The following is a 21,572-nucleotide window of genomic DNA, read 5'->3' as shown; positions in this document are numbered from 1 at the left end:
GGAACAGAGAGTAAAAGGAGGTTTCTAGGGGCGATAAAATAGCATCAAGGTATAATGTACAGACAAAGGTATGGTAGGATGTGAATACAGTGGAGGTAAACCTAGGTATTGAGTGATGAAGAGAGAGATATTGTCTCTAGAAACATCATTGAAACCAGGAGATGTCATTGCATGTGTGGGTGGTGGAACTAATAGGTTGGATAAGGTATAGTGAGCAGGACTAGAGGCTCTACAGTGAAATAAGCCAATAAACACTAACCAGAACAGCAATGGACAAGGCATATTGACATTAAGGAGAGGCATGCTTAGTCGAGTGATCAAAAGGGTCCGGTGAGTGGAGAGGTTGGTAGCAAGCTAGCATAGGATGGAGGTCTGTTATTAGCCACCTCTTGCGTTCCGTCAGTAGATTAGTGGGGTTCCGTGTGGTAGAGGGGATTAATCCAAATCACACAACAACAACAAAAATAAAAACAATAGATATAGTTATAGAGGCCCAAGAATAATAATAATAAAAATAAATAAATTGTCAGATTGTCTATTCAGATAGCAGCCGATAAGACAGCTAACGGTTAGCAGGCCGCGACGGAGGAGCCAGCCGGATAACTCCTTCGGGTAGATAACGTCGGCAGTCCAGTTGTGAAGGGTCCAGATAGGTGATTGTAGCCCAGGAGTGATTGATGGAACTCTTCAGCTGGCTAGCTCCGGAATAATTTATGTTTGCTCCGGGAATCGACGAAAGCCGATAGTCACACGGATAGCAGCTAGCTAGCTGTGAGATCCAGGTATGAATGTCCAGAGTTAGCGGTTGAAATCCAGGGACATGGAGAGAAAAATTGGTCCGGTATGTTCCGTTCTGAGCCGCGCCGCGCTGCGCCGTACAAAACTGGCGATAGATTTTCGAGCTAAAGGATAGCTGATGACCACAAACCGTGGTTAGCTGAATACTAACGATTTGCCAGTAAAGAAGCTAACTTGCTTCTGAACTAGCTTCTGGTTAGCTTCTGGGTTAGCTTCTGGCTAGCTCCTGGCTAGCTTCTTGGAGGATTAAGATTTGAGGTAAATAATACTTTTTTATAAATATAAATTGGTGAGGCGGGTTGCAGGAGAGTGTTTTGAAGATGAGTTTATGGAAAATTTAAAAAATGTATGTGAAAAAAGTCATATATATATATATATACGGGACACGACAAGACGAGGACAAAAGACGTCTGGACTGCTATGCCATCTTGGATGACTCGCATCACGTTACCCTGGACTGGCCTCACATCACGTTACCCTGGACTGGCCTCACATCACGTTACCCTGGACTGGCCGCACATCACGTTACCCTGGGCTGGCCGCACATCACGTTACCCTGGACTGGCCGCACATCACGTTACCCTGGACTGGCCGCACATCACGTTACCCTGGACTGACCTCACATCACGTTACCCTGGACTGACCTCACATCACGTTACCCTGGACTGGTTACCCTGGACTGGCTTCACATCACGTTACCCTGGACTGGCTGGACTGGCTTCACATCACGTTACCCTGGACTGGACCTCTGGACTGGCTTCATCACGTTACCCTGGACTGGCTTCACATCACGTTACCCTGGACTGGCTTCACATCACGTTACCCTGGACTGGCTTCACATCACGTTACCCTGGACTGGCTTCACATCACGTTACCCTGGACTGGCTTCACATCACGTTACCCTGGACTGGCTTCACATCACGTTACCCTGGACTGGCTTCACATCACGTTACCCTGGACTGGCTTCACATCACGTTACCCTGGACTGGCTTCACATCACGTTACCCTGGACTGGCTTCACATCACGTTACCCTGGACTGGCTTCACATCACGTTACCCTGGACTGGCCTCACGTTACCCTGGACTGGCCTCGCATCACGTTACCCTGGACTGGCTTCACATCACGTTACCCTGGACTGGCTTCACATCACTGGTTACCCTGGACTGGCTTCACATCTGGACTGGCTTTACCCTGGACTGGCTTCACATCACGTTACCCTGGACTGGCTTCATCATACCCACGTTACCCTGGACTGGCTTCACATCACGTTACCCTGGACTGGCTTCACATCACGTTACCCTGGACTGGCTTCACATCACGTTACCCTGGACTGGCTTCACATCACGTTACCCTGGACTGGCTTCACATCACGTTACCCTGGACTGGCTTCACATCACGTTACCCTGGACTGGCTTCACATCACGTTACCCTGGACTGGCTTCACATCACGTTACCCTGGACTGGCTTCACATCACGTTACCCTGGACTGGCCTCACATCACGTTACCCTGGACTGGCCTCACGTTACCCTGGACTGGCCTCACGTTACCCTGGACTGGCCTCACGTTACCCTGGACTGGCCTCACGTTACCCTGGACTGGCCTCACGTTACCCTGGACTGGCCTCGCATCACGTTACCCTGGACTGGCCTCGCATCACGTTACCCTGGACTGGCCTCGCATCACATTACCCTGGACTGGCCTCGCATCACATTACCCTGGACTTGGCCTCGCATCACTTTACCCTGGACTGACCTCGCATCACGTTACCCTAAGACTGACTTCGCATCACGTTACCCTGGACTGACCTCGCATCACGTTACCCTGGACTGACCTCGCATCACGTTACCCTGGACTGACCTCGCATCACGTTACCCTGGACTGACCTCGCATCACGTTACCCTGGACTGACCTCGCATCACGTTACCCTGGACTGACCTCGCATCACGTTACCCTGGACTGACCTCGCATCACGTTACCCTGGACTGACCTCGCATCACGTTACCCTGGACTGACCTCGCATCACGTTACCCTGGACTGACCTCTCATCACGTTACCCTGGACTGACCTCGCGTTACCCTGGACTGACCTTACATCACGCTACCCTGGACTGGGAAATGACAAGTACTGTATTACAGACACGCCCTTTATGAGAGTCTAGAGATTAAAACAACATGTTTTATTGTCACACACATCGGATTGGTGCAGTGAAATGTGTGTTGTTGTTGTTTTACAGGGTCAGCCATAGTAGTACTGCGCCCCTGGAGCAAATTAGAGCACATCGGTAGATTTTCATCCGGTTGGCTCAGGTTTTCTAACCAGCAACCTTAAGGTTTCTGGCCCAATGCTTTAACCGCTAGGCTACCTGCCACCTATCAATACTTTGTATGTTCATAAATTAACTACAGTAGCTGTACTGAAACCGAACCGAACCGTGACCCCAAAACCGCAACACCTACTGAACCGTGGCCCCAAAACCGCAACACCTACTGAACTGTGGCCCCAAAACCGCAACACCTACTGAACCGTGGCCCCAAAACCGCAACACCTACTGAACCGTGGCCCCAAAACCGCAACACCTACTGAACCGTGGCCCCAAAACCGCAACACCTACTGAACCGTGGCCCCAAAAGCGCAACACCTACTGAACCGTGGCCCCAACACCGCAACACCTACTGAACCGTGGCCCCAAAACCGCAACACCTACTGAACCGTGGCCCCAAAACCGCAACACCTACTGAACCGTGGCCCCAAAAGCGCAACACCTACTGAACCGTGGCCCCAACACCGCAACACCTACTGAACCGTGGCCCCAACACCGCAACACCTACTGAACCGTGGCCCCAACACCGCAACACCTACTGAACCGTGGCCCCAAAACCGCAACACCTACTGAACCGTGGCCCCAAAACCGCAACACCTACTGAACCGTGGCCCCAAAACCGCAACACCTACTGAACCGTGCCCCCAAAACCGCAACACCTACTGAACCGTGACCCCAAAACCGCAACACCTACTGAACCGTGACCCCAAAACCGCAACACCTACTGAACCGTGGCCCCAAAACCGCAACACCTACCAAACCGTGACCGCAATACCGAACCGTGAGTATGGTGAATGGTGAACCTTTATAACCCTAATATAGGGAGTAGGGTGTGATTTGAGGCGCAGCCTAAGAGACAAACGTTGTTCTGGCTGGGGTCCTGGGGACATTTTTATTTGGACGGCCAAACAGCTCAGTTAGTTTGTTTATTGCACTGTTCATCAGGTAAATGCAGACCCAAATGGCACGCTATTCCCTATTTAGTACACTACTTTTGACCAGGGCTCATAGGGATCTGGTCAAACGTAGTGCCCTATATAGGGAATAGGGTGCCATTTGGGATAAATCCTAGTAGAGAGTAGAGACAGTAGAGTGGTGTTTTGGCCGGGTCCCTTTGTTGTTTTGGATGGTCACTTTGTTTAACTACTACACTTTACTGTGATGTCACAACAAGGACAGATGGAGTAGCTTCCAAAAAAGCAATCAAACTTAATCCGTTTGTATAGAGAATTCTGTGATTCATCGAGCACATTTAGGGGAGTTGAGCATCATGCACATTTAGGGGAGTTGAGCATCGTGCACATTTAGGGGAGTTGAGCATCGTGCACATTTAGGGGAGTTGAGCATCGTGCACATTTAGGGGAGTTGAGCATCGTGCACATTTAGGGGAGTTGAGCATCGTGCACATTTAGGGGAGTTGAGCATCGTGCACATTTAGGGGAGTTGAGCATCGTGCACATTTAGGGGAGTTGAGCATCGTGCACATTTAGGGGAGTTGAGCATCGTGCACATTTAGGGGAGTTGAGCATCGTGCACATTTAGGGGAGTTGAGCATCGTGCACATTTAGGGGACTTGAGCATCGTGCGTATTTAGGGGAGTGGAGCATCGTGCACATTTAGGGGAGTGGAGCATCGTGCGTATTTAAGTGAGTGGAGCATCGTGCGTATTTAAGTGAGTGGAGCATCGTGCGTATTTAAGTGAGTGGAGCATCGTGCGTATTTAAGTGAGTGGAGCATCGTGCGTATTTAAGTGAGTGGAGCATCGTGCGTATTTAAGTGAGTGGAGCATCGTGCGTATTTAAGTGAGTGGAGCATCGTGCGTATTTAAGTGAGTGGAGCATCGTGCGTATTTAAGTGAGTGGAGCATCGTGCGTATTTAAGTGAGTGGAGCATCGTGCGTATTTAAGTGAGTGGAGCATCGTGCGTATTTAAGTGAGTGGAGCATCGTGCGTATTTAAGTGAGTGGAGCATTGTGCACATTTAAGTGAGTGGGTTGGTTAGCGGTCGCTGTCTGCGGCTCTGAAACCCATCATTGCGCTGTTGAATTGCCGCCTTTTCCTGGAGACCATGTTGCTATCTGCATAATAGAAAAGTTAATCAGCATATTGGTGTTGAGAACAATGGTGGAGGCAGCAGCAGAGTCAGGAGACGAGAAAACGGGAGAGTGAGGAGACGAGAAAACGGGAGAGTGAGGAGACGAGAAAACGGGAGAGTGAGGAGACGAGAAAACGGGAGAGTGAGGAGACGAGAAAACGGGAGAGTGAGGAGACGAGAAAACGGGAGAGTGAGGAGACGAGGAAACGGGAGAGTGAGGAGACGAGGAAACGGGAGAGTGAGGAGACGAGGAAACGGGAGAGTGAGGAGACGAGAGGAAGCGGGAGAGTGAGGAGACGAGAGGAAGCGGGAGAGTGAGGAGACGAGAGGAAGCGGGAGAGTGAGGAGACGAGAGGAAGCGGGAGAGTGAGGAGACGAGAGGAAGCGGGAGAGTGAGGAGACGAGAGGAAGCGGGAGAGTGAGGAGACGAGAGGAAGCGGGAGAGTGAGGAGACGAGAGGAAGCGGGAGAGTGAGGAGACGAGAGGAAACGGGAGAGTGAGGAGAGAGGAAACTCCAACTTCATTAGGTCTATAATCAACAGCCTAACTGTTAAATCAGCCATATATATCTACAGAAATAAGACAGAACCTGCTACTGTTGCCTGTTTTGAGTGTTTGTTTAATAGCCTCCTGATTCCAGCTTCACGCAACGACATGTCAAGTAAACAATTTCCCAAATTCACCTGTTTTTTAAATATTTGCTTTGCTGTAGTAAGAGCTTACACTTTGTTTTGTTAGAACAGCCTCTCTGGTATTATTTAGAATTGATTTAGTGTTGTCTACACTGCTCCAAATTGTCCCGGAAAATTATATTTATAATAGTAACGCTGATCATCCGCTCAAGAAAAAAATAGTCCCGCAGCTGAATCTAGTTGATGATACCAGGTGTACAGTGTAAACCTCAGGGTATCACGTTTCAGGAGAAGACCCAGATGCAGAGAGTGTCAAAGTAACAAAGTGTATTACTAGAACAGGGGGCAGGCAGAATGACATGTCAAGGTTAGGCAGAGGCTTGTAATCCAGATTAAAGTCCATAAGGTACAGAACGACAGGCTCACGGTCAGAACCAGGAAAACCAGAAAACAGGAACTAGAAAAAGACAGGAGCAGGGGGAAACGCTGGTAGGCTGAACGAACAAAACGAACTGGCAACAGACAAACAGAGAACACAGGTATAAATACACAGGGGATAATGAGGGGAGATGGGAGACCACTTGGTGGGGGGTGGAGACGAGCACAACGACATGTGAAACAGATGGGCGGTAGGTAGCCTAATGGTTAGAGCATTGGACTAGTAACCAGTAGGTAGCCTAGTGGTTAGAGCATTGGACTAGTAACCAGCAGGTAGCCTAGTGGTTAGAGCATTGGGCCAGTAACCAGCAGGTAGCCTAGTGGTTAGAGCGTTGGGCCAGTAACCAGCAGGTAGCCTAGTGGTTAGAGCGTTGGGCCAGTAATCAGCAGGTAGCCTACTGGTTAGAGCATTGGACTAGTAACCAGCAGGTAGCCTAGTAGTTAGAACGTTGGACTAGTAATCAGCAGGTAGCCTAGTGGTTAGAGCGTTGGGCCAGTAACCAGCAGGTAGCCTAGTGGTTAGAGCATTGGACTAGTAACCAGTAGGGAGCCTAGTGGTTAGAGCGTTGTGCCAGTAACCAGCAGGTAGCCTAGTGGTTAGAGCGTTGGGCCAGTAACCGAAAGGTTGCTAGATTGAATTCCCGAGCTGACAAGGTAAACATCTGTCGTTTTCCCCCTGAACAAGGCAGTTAATCCACTGTTCCTAGGACGTCATTGTAAATAAGAATTTGTTCATAAATTACTTAAGAAATAAATGTAAAAAAGATCAGTGTGTGACACAGGGCCTTCCTCCTGTAGATGATCCCAGGTGTCAGTGTAAACCTCAGGGCCTTCCTCCTGTAGATGATCCCAGGTGTACAGTGTAAACCTCAGGGCCTTCCTCCTGTAGATGATCCCAGGTGTACAGTGTAAACCTCAGGGCCTTCCTCCTGTAGATGATCCCAGGTGTACAGTGTAAACCTCAGGGCCTTCCTCCTGTAGATGATCCCAGGTGTATAGTGTAAACCTCAGGGCCTTCCTCCTGTAGATGATCCCAGGTGTACAGTGTAAACCTCAGGGCCTTCCTCCTGTAGATGATCCCAGGTGTACAGTGTAAACCTCAGGGCCTTCCTCCTGTAGATGATCCCAGGTGTCAGTGTAAACCTCAGGGCCTTCCTCCTGTAGATGATCCCAGGTGTATAGTGTAAACCTCAGGGCCTACCTCCTGTAGATGATCCCAGGTGGGCCTACCTCCTGTAGATGATCCCAGGTGTACAGTGTAGGGCCTTCCTCCAGTGTAAACCTCAGGGCCTTCCTCCTGTAGATGATCCCAGTATAAACCTCAGGGCCTTCCTCCTGTTCCTCCTGTAGATGATCCCAGGTGTACAGTGTAAACCTCAGGGCCTTCCTCCTGTAGATGATCCCAGGTGTACAGTGTAAACCTCAGGGCCTTCCTCCTGTAGATGATCCCAGGTGTACAGTGTAAACCTCAGGGCCTTCCTCCTGTAGATGATCTCAGGTGTACAGTGTAAACCTCAGGGCCTTCCTCCTACAGAGACTGATGTACAGTGTAAACCTCAGGGCCTTCCTCCTACAGATGATCTGAGGTGTACAGTGTAAACCTCAGGGCCTTCCTCCTACAGACTGATGTACAGATGTCGCCCAGAGAAACGGTTCTAAAAACAAAGCATTTATGCTTCTGATTGTTGTTGTTTTAAGCTTGGGGGAGAAAAGGGAAGATATTAAATATGTACATATAGGTCTAGACTAATAAAAACAACAACAACAACGCTGTAATAAAAAGCTCTCTGTGCTAATCTGTGGTTAAGTTAAAATCCCTTTTGCTGCCGCTGGCTGGGATGGGCCTGTGTGTGTCTGTCTCTGTGCCTGTGTGTAAGCTTCTTCTCTGTGTGTGCTTCTTATCTCTCTCTCTGTGTGTGTGTGTGTGTGTGTGTATTTGAGCCCTCCTGTCCCGTGTCCAGCTGTGTCCTCATTCCCTAATGGGTACTTGCGTCTGTCATAGAACACACTTCCCCAACCCACCCACCCACCCATCAAATAAATATGTTTTTATTAATAACACTATTCCTCTCTGGTCTGTACTGGTTTGACAACCAAATCATTTGATTGGCAGATGAAGAGAGAGTGTGATGGGTAGAGGAACTGAATCCAATAGTTGCACCATCCAGATAAGAGAGATCATAGTCCATCTGCTTTCACAGAACTAAAGCATCAGTGGAATGTTGGACCAGAGACGGGCGGAATGGGGTGTGTGTCACTCACTCACTCACTGACTGACTGACTGACTCGCTCACTCGCTCACTCACTCACTCACTCACTCACTCACTCACTGACTGACTGACTGACTGACTGACTCGCTCACTCGCTCACTCACTCACTCACTCACTCACTCACTCACTCACTCACTCACTCACTCACTGACTGGCTCGACTGCTCGCTCGCTCGCTCGCTCACTCACTCACAATCTGGACATGTGCTCTTCTCTGCTCTGCGTTACCCTGATTAGCCCAGATGGGGTTTGTAACATTCATTATCCTGATTATCCCAGATGGGGTTTGTAACATTCTTTACCCTGATTAGCCCAGATGGGGTTTGTAACATTCTTTACCCTGAATAGCCCAGATGGGTTTTGAATTGAACTAAACTTAACCGTACAATCAACATCATTGTGTGTGGGTTTCCTGTCTGAAATGTCCTTGTGGAACAGAGAGGCACAAATAACACTGTATATATTACTGTCAGCACACACACTGGACGGACTCCGGGATGCTGTCCAGTGTCTGTGTTCTTTTGCCCATCTTAATCTTTTCTTTTTATTGTCCAGTCTGAGATATGGCTTTTTCTTTGCAACTCTGCCTAGAAGGCCAGCATTCCGGAGTCGCCTCTTCACTGTTGACGTTGAATGGCCGATTTAATTAGGACCGATTTCAAGTTTTCACAACAATCGGAAATCGGTATTTTTGGGCCGCGGTTTTGCCGATATTTTTTATTTTTATTTTTTGTATTTATTTTTTATACCTTTAGTTAACTAGGCAAGTCAGTTAAGAACACATTCTTATTTTCAATGACGGCCTTGTTCAGGGACAGAACGACAGATTTTCACCTTGTCAGCTCGGGGGATCCAATCTTGCAAACTTACAGTTAACTAGTCCAACGCTATAACCACCTGCCTCTCGTTGCACTCCACAAGCTAGGATAGGATAAAGTAATCCCTCTCACCCCCCCCCTTAAAAGATTTAGATGCACTACTGTTCCACTGGATGTCATAAGGTGAATGCACCAATTTGTAAGTCGCTCTGGATAAGAGCGTCTGCTAAATGACTTAAATGTAAATGTAAATGTAACCGATGTGAAATGGCTAGCTAGTTAGCGGGGTGTGCGCTAATAGTGTTTCAAACGTCACTTGCTCTGAGACTTGGAGTAGTTGTTCCCCTTGCCCTGCAAGGGCCGCGGCATTTATGAAGCGATGGGTAACGCTGCTTCGAGGATGGCTATTGTCGATGTGTTCCTGGTTCGAGCCCAGGTAGGGGTGAGGAGAGGGACGGAAGCTATACTGTTACACTGGCAATACTATAGTGCCTATAAGAACATCCAATAGTCAAAGGTATATGAAATACAAATGGTATAGAGAGAAATAGTCCAATATTTTCTATAATAACTACAACCTTTAACCTCTTACCTTGGAATATTGAAGTCTCATGTTAAAAGGAACCACCAACTTTCATATGTTCTCATGTTCTGAGCAAGGAACTCAAACGTTAGCTTTTTATACATGGCACATATTGCACTTTTACTTCTCCAACACTTTGTTTTTGCATTATTTAAACCAAATTGAACATGTTTCATTATTTATTTGAGGCTAAATGGATTTTTATTGATGTATTATATTAAGTTAAAATAAGTGTTCATTCAGTATTGTTGTAATTGTCATTATTACATTTTTTTTTTTAATCGTCCGATTAATCGGTATCGGCTTCCCCCCGATCATCCAATAATCGGTATCGGCGTTGAAAAATGATAATCGGTTGACCTCTAGTCTGTTTCTCAAACTAGACACTCTAGTGTACTTGTCCTCCTGCTCAGTTGTGCACCAAGAGCCTCCCACTCCTTTTTATTCAGGTTAGAGGCAGTTTGAGCTGTTCTGTGAAGGGAGTAGTACACATTGTTGTATGAGATCTTCAGTTTCTTGGCAATTTCTCGCATGGAATAGCCTTAATTTCTCAGAACAAGAATAGACTGATGAGTTTTGGTCATTTTGAGCCTGTAATCGAACCCACAAATGCTGATGCTCCAGATACTCATCTAGTCTAAAGAATGCCAATTTTATTGCTTCTTTAATCAGAACAACAGTTTCCAGCTGTGCTAACATAATTGCAAAAGGTTTTTCTAATGATCAATTAGCCTTTTAAAATAATAAACTTGGATTAGCTATCACAATGTGCCATTGGAACACAGGAGTGATGGTTTCTGATAATGGGCCTCTACACCTATGTAGATATTCCATTAAAAATCAGCCGTTTCCAGCTAGAATAGTCATTTACAACATTAATAATGTCTACACTGTATTTCTGTTATTTTAATGGGCAAAAAAAAAAAAATCTTTCAACAACAAGGATATTTCTAAGTGACCCCAAACTTTTGAGCGGTATGTGTATATGTTTTCAAAAAGCATACTGCCTCCAGCTCAAAGTGGTGTGTGATGCGCTGAAGCCTGCCTAGTTGCCTACGCATTTTAATGGCGAATGGGAAGTGCAATTCAATTACCAATTGAGAAGTAAAAATAGTAGCTCTTTTTAATCGTGGCCATCAATCAGTTTTTAACACACGATTGCATTGAATTGTTGCGCAATGATTTGGGCTCATAAAAGCACATTTCATTCCAGCAGCAAGGAAAGCGCTTGATGAGCTGTAGTAGCAGCTCTCACGCTACATCGACTGCTATTTCAATCAATGAATAGGCTAGAATGCATTTTCACAATGGGATTTTTTTTTCCTCCGAGACAATTGGGGGCTTTTCATTTACAGTGGGGCAAAAAACTATTTAGTCAGCCACCAATTGTGCAAGTCCCCTCCTGTACTCTCCGTTGACACACGACTGCGTGGCCAAGCATGACTCCAACATCATCATAAAGTTTGCTGACGCCTGATCACCGACAACGATGAGACAGCCTATAGGGAGGTCAGAAACCTGCCAGTGTGGTGCCAGGACAACAACCTCTCCCTTAATGTGAGCAAGACAAAGGAGCTGATCGTGGACTACAGGAAAAGGAGGGCCGAACACATCTCCATTCACATCGACAGGGCTGTAGTGGAGCGGCTTGAGATTTTCAAATACTTATTTTCCACCATAATTTGCAAATAAATTCATTAAAAATCCTACAATGTGATTTTCTGGATTTTTTTCCCTCATTTTGTCTGTCATAGTTGAAGTGTACCTATGATGAACATTACAGGCCTCTCATCTTTTTAAGTGGGGGAACTTGCACAATTGGTGGCTGACTAAATACTTTTTTGCCCCACTGTATATTTTTAGGGGCCAGAATTCGACTGTTACCGGCTAACAGAAACCTTGACACACACACACACACACACACATGCTGATACCCCTCTGATATGTCATGCATTTGCCTGTCCCTCCAAACAGACCATCAATGCTGTCTATCTGACCTATGTGTCATTGTCAGAGTCTAAAGCAGAGCTCCACTAGGCTTTAGGTCTATACTGTCTGCTGACACTTCATACACCATGGGATGTTGCCTTGTTGTTTTCATCTTTATTGTCATTGTTGTTCATGATTGTTGTTCATGCAGAGTGGTAAAACAGTTCAATTTATGACTATGCTTTAGCATAGACAGTACCCAGAGTAGGAGGCATAGCACAGAGATGTCAGGCTGATTTCCAGAGCCTGTGTACTATACTGTATAAACTGGGCAGGATATTGCAGTACCCACCTCCTGTGGCTCAGTATGACTGTCTGGCTGATGGCTCCATTCTACAGAGCAGCATCATGATGATCCTTCTATCCCGCTGGTGTCCTTCCTTTGTTCTATAGAACACAGCACTCCTCATGAACATACTGGTACATCTAGCTGCTGCACTCTGCTACCGCGTTGTACTGCTGCGTTCTGCTACCGCGTTCTACTGCGGCATTCTGCTACTGCGTTCTACTGCGGCATTCTGCTACTGCGTTCTACTGCTGCATTCTGCTACCGCGTTGTACTGCTGCATTCTTCTACCGCGTTGTACTGCTGCATTCTTCTACCGCGTTGTACTGCTGCATTCTGCTACCGCGTTGTACTGCTGCATTCTTTTACCGCGTTGTACTGCTGCATTCTTCTACCACGTTGTACTGCTGCATTCTTCTACCACGTTGTACTGCTGCATTCTGCTACCGCGTTGTACTGCTGCATTCTTCTACCGCGTTCTACTGCTGCATTCTTCTACCGCGTTCTACTGCTGCATTCTTCTACCACGTTGTACTGCTGCATTCTTCTACCGCGTTGTACTGCTGCGTTCTGCTACTGCGTTCTACTGCTGCATGCTGCTACCGCGTTCTACTGCTGCGTTCTTTTACAGCGTTCTACTGCTGCGTTCTTCTACAGCGTTCTACTGCTGCGTTCTTCTACCGCGTTCTACTGCTGCGTTCTGCTACTGCGTTCTACTGCTGCAATCTTCTCCCGCGTTCTACTGCGGCATTCTGCTACCGCATTCTACTGCTGCATTCTTCTACCGCGTTGTACTGCTGCGTTCTGCTACTGCGTTCTACTGCGGCATTCTGCTACCGCGTTATACTGCGGCATTCTGCTACTGCGTTCTACTGCTGCATTCTGCTACCGCGTTCTACTGTTGCATTCTGCTACCGCGTTCTACTGCTGCAATCTTCTCCCGCGTTCTACTGCGGCATTCTGCTACCGCATTCTACTGCTGCATTCTTCTACCGCGTTGTACTGCTGCGTTCTGCTACTGCGTTCTACTGCGGCGTTCTGCTACCGCGTTATACTGCGGCATTCTGCTACTGCGTTCTACTGCTGCATTCTGCTACCGCGTTCTACTGCTGCATTCTGCTACCGCGTTCTACTGCTGCATTCTGCTACCGCGTTGTACTGCTGCATTCTGCTACCGCGTTGTACTGCTGCATTCTGCTACCGCGTTGTACTGCTGCATTCTGCTACCGCGTTGTACTGCTGCATTCTTCTACCGCGTTGTACTGCTGCATTCTGCTACCGCGTTGTACTGCTGCATTCTTCTACCGCGTTGTACTGCTGCATTCTGCTACCGCGTTGTACTGCTGCATTCTTCTACCGCGTTCTATTGCTGCATTCTTCTACCGCGTTGTACTGCTGCGTTCTGCTACCGCGTTGTACTGCTGCGTTCTGCTACTGCGTTCTACTGCTGCGTTCTTTTACAGCGTTCTTTTACAGTGTTCTACTGCTGCGTTCTTCTACCGCATTCTACTGCTGCATTCTTCTACCGCGTTGTACTGCTGCGTTCTGCTACCGCGTTCTACTGCGGCATTCTGCTACCGCGTTCTACTGCGGCATTCTGCTACTGCGTTCTACTGCTGCATTCTGCTACAGCGTTGTACTGCTGCATTCTGCTACCGCGTTGTACTGCTGCATTCTGCTACCGCGTTGTACTGCTGCATTCTTCTACCGCGTTGTACTGCTGCATTCTGCTACCGCGTTGTACTGCTGCATTCTGCTACCGCGTTGTACTGCTGCATTCTTCTACCGCGTTGTACTGCTGCATTCTGCTACCGCGTTGTACTGCTGCATTCTTCTACCGCGTTGTACTGCTGCATTCTGCTACCGCGTTGTACTGCTGCATTCTGCTACCGCGTTGTACTGCTGCATTCTTCTACCGCGTTGTACTGCTGCGTTCTGCTACCGCGTTGTACTGCTGCGTTCTGCTACTGCGTTCTACTGCTGCGTTCTTTTACAGCGTTCTTTTACAGTGTTCTACTGCTGCGTTCTTCTACCGCATTCTACTGCTGCATTCTTCTACCGCGTTGTACTGCTGCGTTCTGCTACCGCGTTCTACTGCGGCATTCTGCTACCGCGTTCTACTGCGGCATTCTGCTACTGCGTTCTACTGCTGCATTCTGCTACAGCGTTGTACTGCTGCACTGCTGCATTCTGCTGCATTCTGCGCGTTGTACTGCTGCATTCTGCTACCGCGTTGTACTGCTGCATTCTTCTACCGCGTTGTACTGCTGCATTCTGCTACCGCGTTGTACTGCTGCATTCTGCTACCGCGTTGTACTGCTGCATTCTTTTACCGCGTTGTACTGCTGCATTTCTGCTACCGCGTTCTACTGCTGCATTCTTCTACCGCGTTGTACTGCTGCATTCTTTTACCGCGTTGTACTGCTGCATTCTGCTACCGCGTTGTACTGCTGCATTCTTCTACCGCGTTCTATTGCTGCATTCTTCTACCGCGTTCTACTGCTGCGTTCTGCTACCGCGTTGTACTGCTGCGTTCTGCTACTGCGTTCTACTGCTGCGTTCTTTTACAGCGTTCTACTGCTGCGTTCTTTTACAGCGTTCTACTGCTGCGTTCTTCTACCGCATTCTACTGCTGCGTTCTGCTACTGCGTTCTACTGCTGAGTCCTGCTACTGGGTTCTACTGATGCATTCTGCTACCGCGTTCTACTGTTGCATTCTTCTACCGCGTTCTACTGCTGCAATCTTCTCCCGCGTTCTACTGCGGCATTCTGCTACCGCGTTCTACTGCTGCATTCTGCTACTGCGTTCTACTGCTGCATCCTGCTACTGGGTTCTACTGATGCATTCTGCTTCCGCGTTCTACTGCGGCATTCTGCTACCGCGTTCTACTGCGGCATTCTGCTACCGCGTTCTACTGCTGCATTCTGCTACCGCGTTCTACTGCTGCATTCTGCTACCGCGTTCTACTGCTGCATTCTGCTACCGCGTTCTACTGCTGCATTCCGGAACCCTGCTGGGTTCTAATGAGAAGATCTTTGCTGAAAAGCCCTATAGGCATTGAACTTAAACAATGATATGTATTTCTGTTGTAGAGTAGGCCTAATTAGTCAAGCAGTTCAGTAGCATTCAAAGTGGTTTAGGGTCTACTATACTTATTTTATGCAGATGTAGGAAGAGGGTGAAGTGCTCTGAAGTCTGCTTGCTTGGCCCTTCCACTGTTCTCTTTCTGCCTCTGGTCAACACACAAGTGTTGATGAGAGATGTTGTTTTAGCCATACTGTGTGTGTGTGTGTGTTATGTGTGGAGCGTGCTGAAGACAGAGAAGTTGTTAGTTTCCTCTTTCTTTCTCCAGTGATTAAAACAATGTGAGCTTGTCATCTCTCTGCTGCAGCTCTGGGCTCAGGAGACTCTGTAATTACACACAGATGTCCCTATAAACCCATGTTTAGACATCGTTCTATATATTTTGAAAGACTGTGAAAGGGGATGGCATTGTGTTTCAGCTGTAAGGCCTAAAAGCTTTTTTATATAATTGAAGTGAAATGTTAAATAAATGACAATTTATTTTTCCCAGAAATTATAAAGTAGTTTGACAACCCTGTTTGTAAGCTTTTAAATGATTTAATTTCCAGTGATGAAGACATGGATGTCTCATGGTATGGTGGGGTAAGCAAAATGGGGCAACTTTATCTTTTGAATGTTTTCTCTCTTCTATAATGGGCAAATTTTTATGGAAGGTTTCGTTCAAATCAAAAGGGGTGCTGTCAAAAAGAGCTTGAATTCAAACGAATAGACCCCCACCTCTCTGTTCTCCATCAGGGAGAGGCTGTGCTGTGTCCACTCTCAGACAGATCCTTTGAGAGAGAGAAGCAGAAACACAGACCAGCCAGGCAGCAGTCCAATCAACTAGCAGATGTTTACATAAGAGAATGCATCTCGTCTTCAGAGCAGGGCATGGATAGAATGGAGTAGGTGGTGTATATACACACACACACACACACACACGTACACACCCGTGTACACACACAACCGTGCACACATAGCAACAGCATCCGTTTTGACAGATGGTTGGTGAGACCTAGATGTCAACACATGATGCCAGAAATAAAGTAGCATTAACATGAATTTCTAGACAGAGGTTAGGATTAATATGACCGGCACACACAGACATTCAGGTGAGCTGCTACAGTATCTTAGCAGCATTGGTCTAGTGAACAAGAAATAGCATTGAAATATCGCACACACACACACACACACACACGGACCTGGTTGGTTCCTCTATAATATCTTCCTCTTTTGCGCTGATGGTTATCAGGGTCACTTTGAATTAAATTGGTCGCTTGGGGCATCCTCTCTAAATTCCATTTAATTCCTTCCCCTCTTTCCATGTGTGCATCCTATATGTAGCCCTGTTCCCTTTATAATAGAGCTGGGAATGCCAAGGATCTCACGATACGATATTATCACGATACTAAGGTGCCGATTCGATATGTATTGGGATTCTATATGTATTGCGACGTCATCTGCAGAGGGACAAGAGAGAGCCATGTGAATTGTTTTTGATCAGTCATGGAAGTAAAAGTGCTGAAAACAGATTGGCTCCCTATTTAAAAAGAAGATGGAGGACAAGCTATGAAGGAAAATACTGCAGGTACAGCCAACGAGCGCAAAAACGAGCGCAAAAATAATACTGTTATATTTAACTTGATCCATTCCCCCCCCCCCATCACAACTGTATAGTGTTCTTCTTGTGACTAGGTCCCATAATGCACTAGAGTGCCATTTGGAACGCAAACTATCCAATGCTATTGTCCTCTACAGGGAAAACTGTGTGTGTGTGTGTAAGTCTATGCTGGCCCCAGGGCCCATGCTTGTCCTCCTGAGAGAACCACACAATTAGCTAGTAATGAGAAATCTCAACATTATTATGTTATGAGGGAAGAAGAAGAGATGAAAGGGCATCATGATAATTTAGACTAGAACCCCTTCATTGTGATCATTTAGACTAGAACCCCTTCATTGTGATAATTTAGACTAGAACCTCTTCATTGTGATCATTTAGACTAGAACCCCTTCATTGTGATCATTTCGACTAGAACCCCTTCATTGTGATCATTTAGACTAGAACCTCTTCGTGATCATTTAGACTAGAACCTCTTCGTGATCATTTAGACTACTCTGTTCTCCTGAACAATCAGTCATTAAACATTATTAGGATGTAACACTTTTCCCAAAAATATTTCCAAAAAAGTACCTATAATACCACATCTTTTCAAATACTTGTCCCAAAGTGCTTTGCCTGGCTACCCAGACTCCGGGCAAACGCTACATCCACACATGTTAGTTTCTTCCCTGGAATGAGTCTGGATCTGTGTACCTCTCCGACCCTTCATCAATTGCAAACACATTCGGGGGTGTCTGATTGGTCTAGAATCTAATGGGTTGAACCAGACCCAGGACAAATGCAGGTGAAACGGCGGTTTGAAAGTCTACAAAGCTGTCATTTTTTAGTTAATTTATTTCACCTTTATTTAACCAGCTAGTTGAGAACAAGTTCTCATCGAGGCAAAGGGTGGCTACTTTGAAGAATCTTTGAAGAATTTGTTAAACACTTTTTTGGTTACTACATGATTCCATATGTGTTATTTCATAGTTTTGATGTCTTCACTATTATTCTACAATGTAGAAAATAGAAACAGCGAAGAAAAACTCTGGAATGAGTAGGTGTGTCAACTTTTGACTGGTACTGTGTATGTAATATATATTTTTAGACTGTTTGAAAAAAACGCTTAGGTGGCCTGCCCAATGATTTTAATGGCAGAAAATTCCCTGTCTGTAACAGGCAGTGTGCTGTAGTCTCTCATTATTTAGGTTGAATACCTAGTGTGCGGGCTTAGGTCTGCAGTGTTTCAGGCTGCGGTGAGCTGGGCCGTGCTGGGATGCCGTAGTCTCTCATTATTTAGGTTGAATACCTAGCGTGTGAGTCTAGGTCTGCAGTTGTTTGTTTCATATAAGGCTGCAGTGAGCTGGGCCGTGCTGGGATGCTGTAGTCTCTTGGTGGGGAAAGCAGGTCCTGGCTTCACTGTAGACCTAATGAGTGATTACCTCAGAGAGGACATCAGAACCACTGGCTGATGAAAGGAAGAGAGGTGTAGGAGGGATGGAGGAGAGAGGGTGGAAGAGCAAGGGATAGAGGGGAAGTAGAGAGTGTTTGTAATTAGTCGCTTTGAGCCATGGGTAGCGAGGGACACTTGTGTATTCATGACACACAGACACATAGGAAGAAAAACACCTACGGTTTCCTTAGCTACTCTTCCTTATCACAGTGGGAGGATACAATATGTCTTCTTATATGACTTACACTGTAATACTAGATTACAGACAATCTAATACTAATACTCAATCATTTTGTAATGTTACTAATCCGTACTACTGGATCACGTTCTAATACTACCAGTAATACTATACTACCAGTAATATTATACTAACAGTAATACTATACTAACAGTAATACTATACACTACCAGTAATACTATACACTACCAGTAATACTATACTACCAGTAATACTATACTACCAGTAATACTATACTACCAGTAATACTATACTAACAGTAATACTATACTACCAGTAATACTATACTACCAGTAATACTATACTAACAGTAATATTATACTACCAGTAATACTATACTACCAGTAATACTATACTAACAGTAATACTATACTAACAGTAATACTATACTAACAGTAATACTATACTAACAGTAATACTATACTAACAGTAATACTATACTAACAGTAATACTATACTACCAGTAATATTATACTACCAGTAATACTATACTACCAGTAATACTATACTACCAGTAATACTATACTACCAGTAATACTTTTCCCAACCTTTGTTTCCAGTCAAACAAAAAGTTGTTGTTTTTGTTTGTAATAAACCCTTGTCTGTAATGAGCTAATAAGGAAAATGTCTTGCCACGGTGCCAGTGATTACATTGTAACTGGCAATGAGAAGTGTGTGTGTGTGGTGTCAGTGATTACATTGTAACTGGCAATGAGAAGTGTGTGTGTGTGGTGCTAGTGATTACATTGTAACTGGCAATGAGAAGTGTGTGTTTGTGGTGCCAGTGATTACATTGTAACTGGCAATGAGAAGTGTGTGTTTGTGGTGCCAGTGATGACATTGTAACTGGCAATGAGAAGTGTGTGTGTGTGTGGTGCCAGTGATTACATTGTAACTGGCAATGAGAAGTGTGTGTGTGTGGTGCCAGTGATTACATTGTAACTGGCAATGAGAAGTGTGTGTTTGTGGTGCCAGTGATGACATTGTAACTGGCAATGAGAAGTGTGTGTGTGTGTGGTGCCAGTGATTACATTGTAACTGGCAATGAGAAGTGTGTGTGTGTGGTGCCAGTGATGACATTGTAAGTGGCAATGAGAAGTGTGTGTTTGTGGTGCCAGTGATTACATTGTAACTGGCAATGAGAAGTGTGTGTGTGTGTGTGTGTGGTGCCAGTGATGACATTGTAACTGGCAATGAGAAGTGTGTGTGTGTGGTGCCAGTGATGACATTGTAACTGGCAATGAGAAGTGTGTGTTTGTGGTGCCAGTGATTACATTGTAAGTGGCAATGGGAAGTGTGTGTTTGTGGTGCCAGTGATGACATTGTAACTGGCAATGAGAAGTATGTGTGTGTGTGTGGTGTGTGTGGTGCCCTGTTTACATTCTAAGTGGCAGTACCCTGTTAGTGAATGTGTATCCCCCTCCAGCTAGGTAGGACAATTGGCTGGCATGTTCCTCTCCGTGGCAGGTGAGGATGTAATTGTTTGCAGCGGTATGACTGCAGCCTGAGGCGCTGTGCACAGAGCCAGCTTCTCTTTGACTGACAGATCCTATTCTTTCTCTCAAGCTCTCTCTCCTTTTACATTTACATGTGAGTCATTAATCAGGGGAGTGCCAGTTGGGAGCCGCACATCCACCACGTCTTCATTCCTTGTTAATGATCCTCTCGTGGAGGGCCAGAGAGGGGCTGAGGTGAGGAGAGAGGAATAGATGGTCTGCTGTTGACGTGTTGGCAGCAGTACCGCTCTGTGTTAAGACATAGGACGGATAAAGTGTATACAGACGTGAAAGTGGAACTGAACTAAATTCTTTAAATGTTTGGGAAGGACGTATAGTAAGGCATTTGTGAAAATTCTATAGCAATATAGAGTGGGCAAGTAGCCGTGTGTTTGGACAATTACAAAACTCAGAAATAAAACATCTGTCTTGTCCAGGACCGTAGTCTATGCACACTGGTACACCATAGCCAATCAGAGTCACAGTAGGCCCTCATACAAACAAGCCTTTTGCCACAGAGGCTCACCATCATTTACTTTGAACTGGACTGTGTGTTTACAGGCAGTAGCAACAGCGCGACTTTACATCATTAGAACGCATTTGCCAAAAGCCACAAAATACACCTGAATGGATTTCTGTAAATATGTAAATAGCACGGGAGTCCTCTTACTTTTGGGAACTTTACGGTCTTATTGATCAAACAACGTATGCTCTCTCTCTTCCTCAGTTATGCACATCAAGAACAAAATCAACAACTAATGCTAGCCAGAGCAAGATGAGCTAAAATATGACGAAGGAACATTTGATAAACCTTTTCCTCTCAAATCTCTTCAGCTAGTTGGCCGTCAAAATTGCACTGATAAACGATGGGGAAGTGTAGCCTACTTGTCCTTTTGCAGCTTGCCTGCCTGGCTAGGTTGCTAGCTACTGGCTTGCGAAAGTATTCACATCTTTCCTACTTTGTTGCCTTAGCCTGGAATTAAAAATATTTTTTTTTGGGGGGGTGGGTGTCATGCTTCAATGTGGGGATGGTGTTCTCTGGGTGATGAGAGGTGTTGGGTTTGCGCCAGACATATATAATTTTCCTTGGTGGCCAAAAAGTTCAATTTGAGTCTCATCTGACCAGAGAACCTTATTCCATATGTTTGAGGAGTCTCCCATATGCCTTTTGGCGAACACCAAATGTGTTTGCTTATTTTTTACTTTAAGCAATGGCTTTTTTTCTGGCCACTCTTCCGTAAAGCCAAGCTCTGTGGAGTGTACGGCTTAAAGTGGGTCCTATGGACAGATATCCCAATCTCTGCTGTGGAGCTTAGCAACTCCTTCAGGGTTATCTTTGGTCTCTTTGTTGACTCTCTGATTAATGCCCTCCTTGCCTGGTCCGTGAGTTTTGGTGGGCAGCCCTCTCTTGGCAGGTTTGTTATTGTGCCATATTCTTTCAATTTTTTAACAATGGATTTAATGGTGCTCCGTGATATATTTATTTTATAAC

The 21,572-nt window shown here is 46.0% G+C and overlaps 1 protein-coding gene across 7 annotated transcripts in view; it reads left to right on the top strand.

Annotated features, from left to right (window-relative positions):
• LOC115120192 (spermatid perinuclear RNA-binding protein-like) overlaps positions 1-21,572 on the top strand; it is a 186,320-nt gene that overhangs the window by 84,204 nt on the left and 80,544 nt on the right. The gene's annotated exons all lie outside the window — the stretch shown is intronic.

The sequence above is a fragment of the Oncorhynchus nerka genome, linkage group LG22 (genome assembly GCF_034236695.1).
Source record: "Oncorhynchus nerka isolate Pitt River linkage group LG22, Oner_Uvic_2.0, whole genome shotgun sequence".
Taxonomy (NCBI): domain Eukaryota; kingdom Metazoa; phylum Chordata; class Actinopteri; order Salmoniformes; family Salmonidae; genus Oncorhynchus; species Oncorhynchus nerka.
Note: the sequence above shows the minus strand (reverse complement) of the source record. Positions and strands in the feature narration are given on the sequence as shown.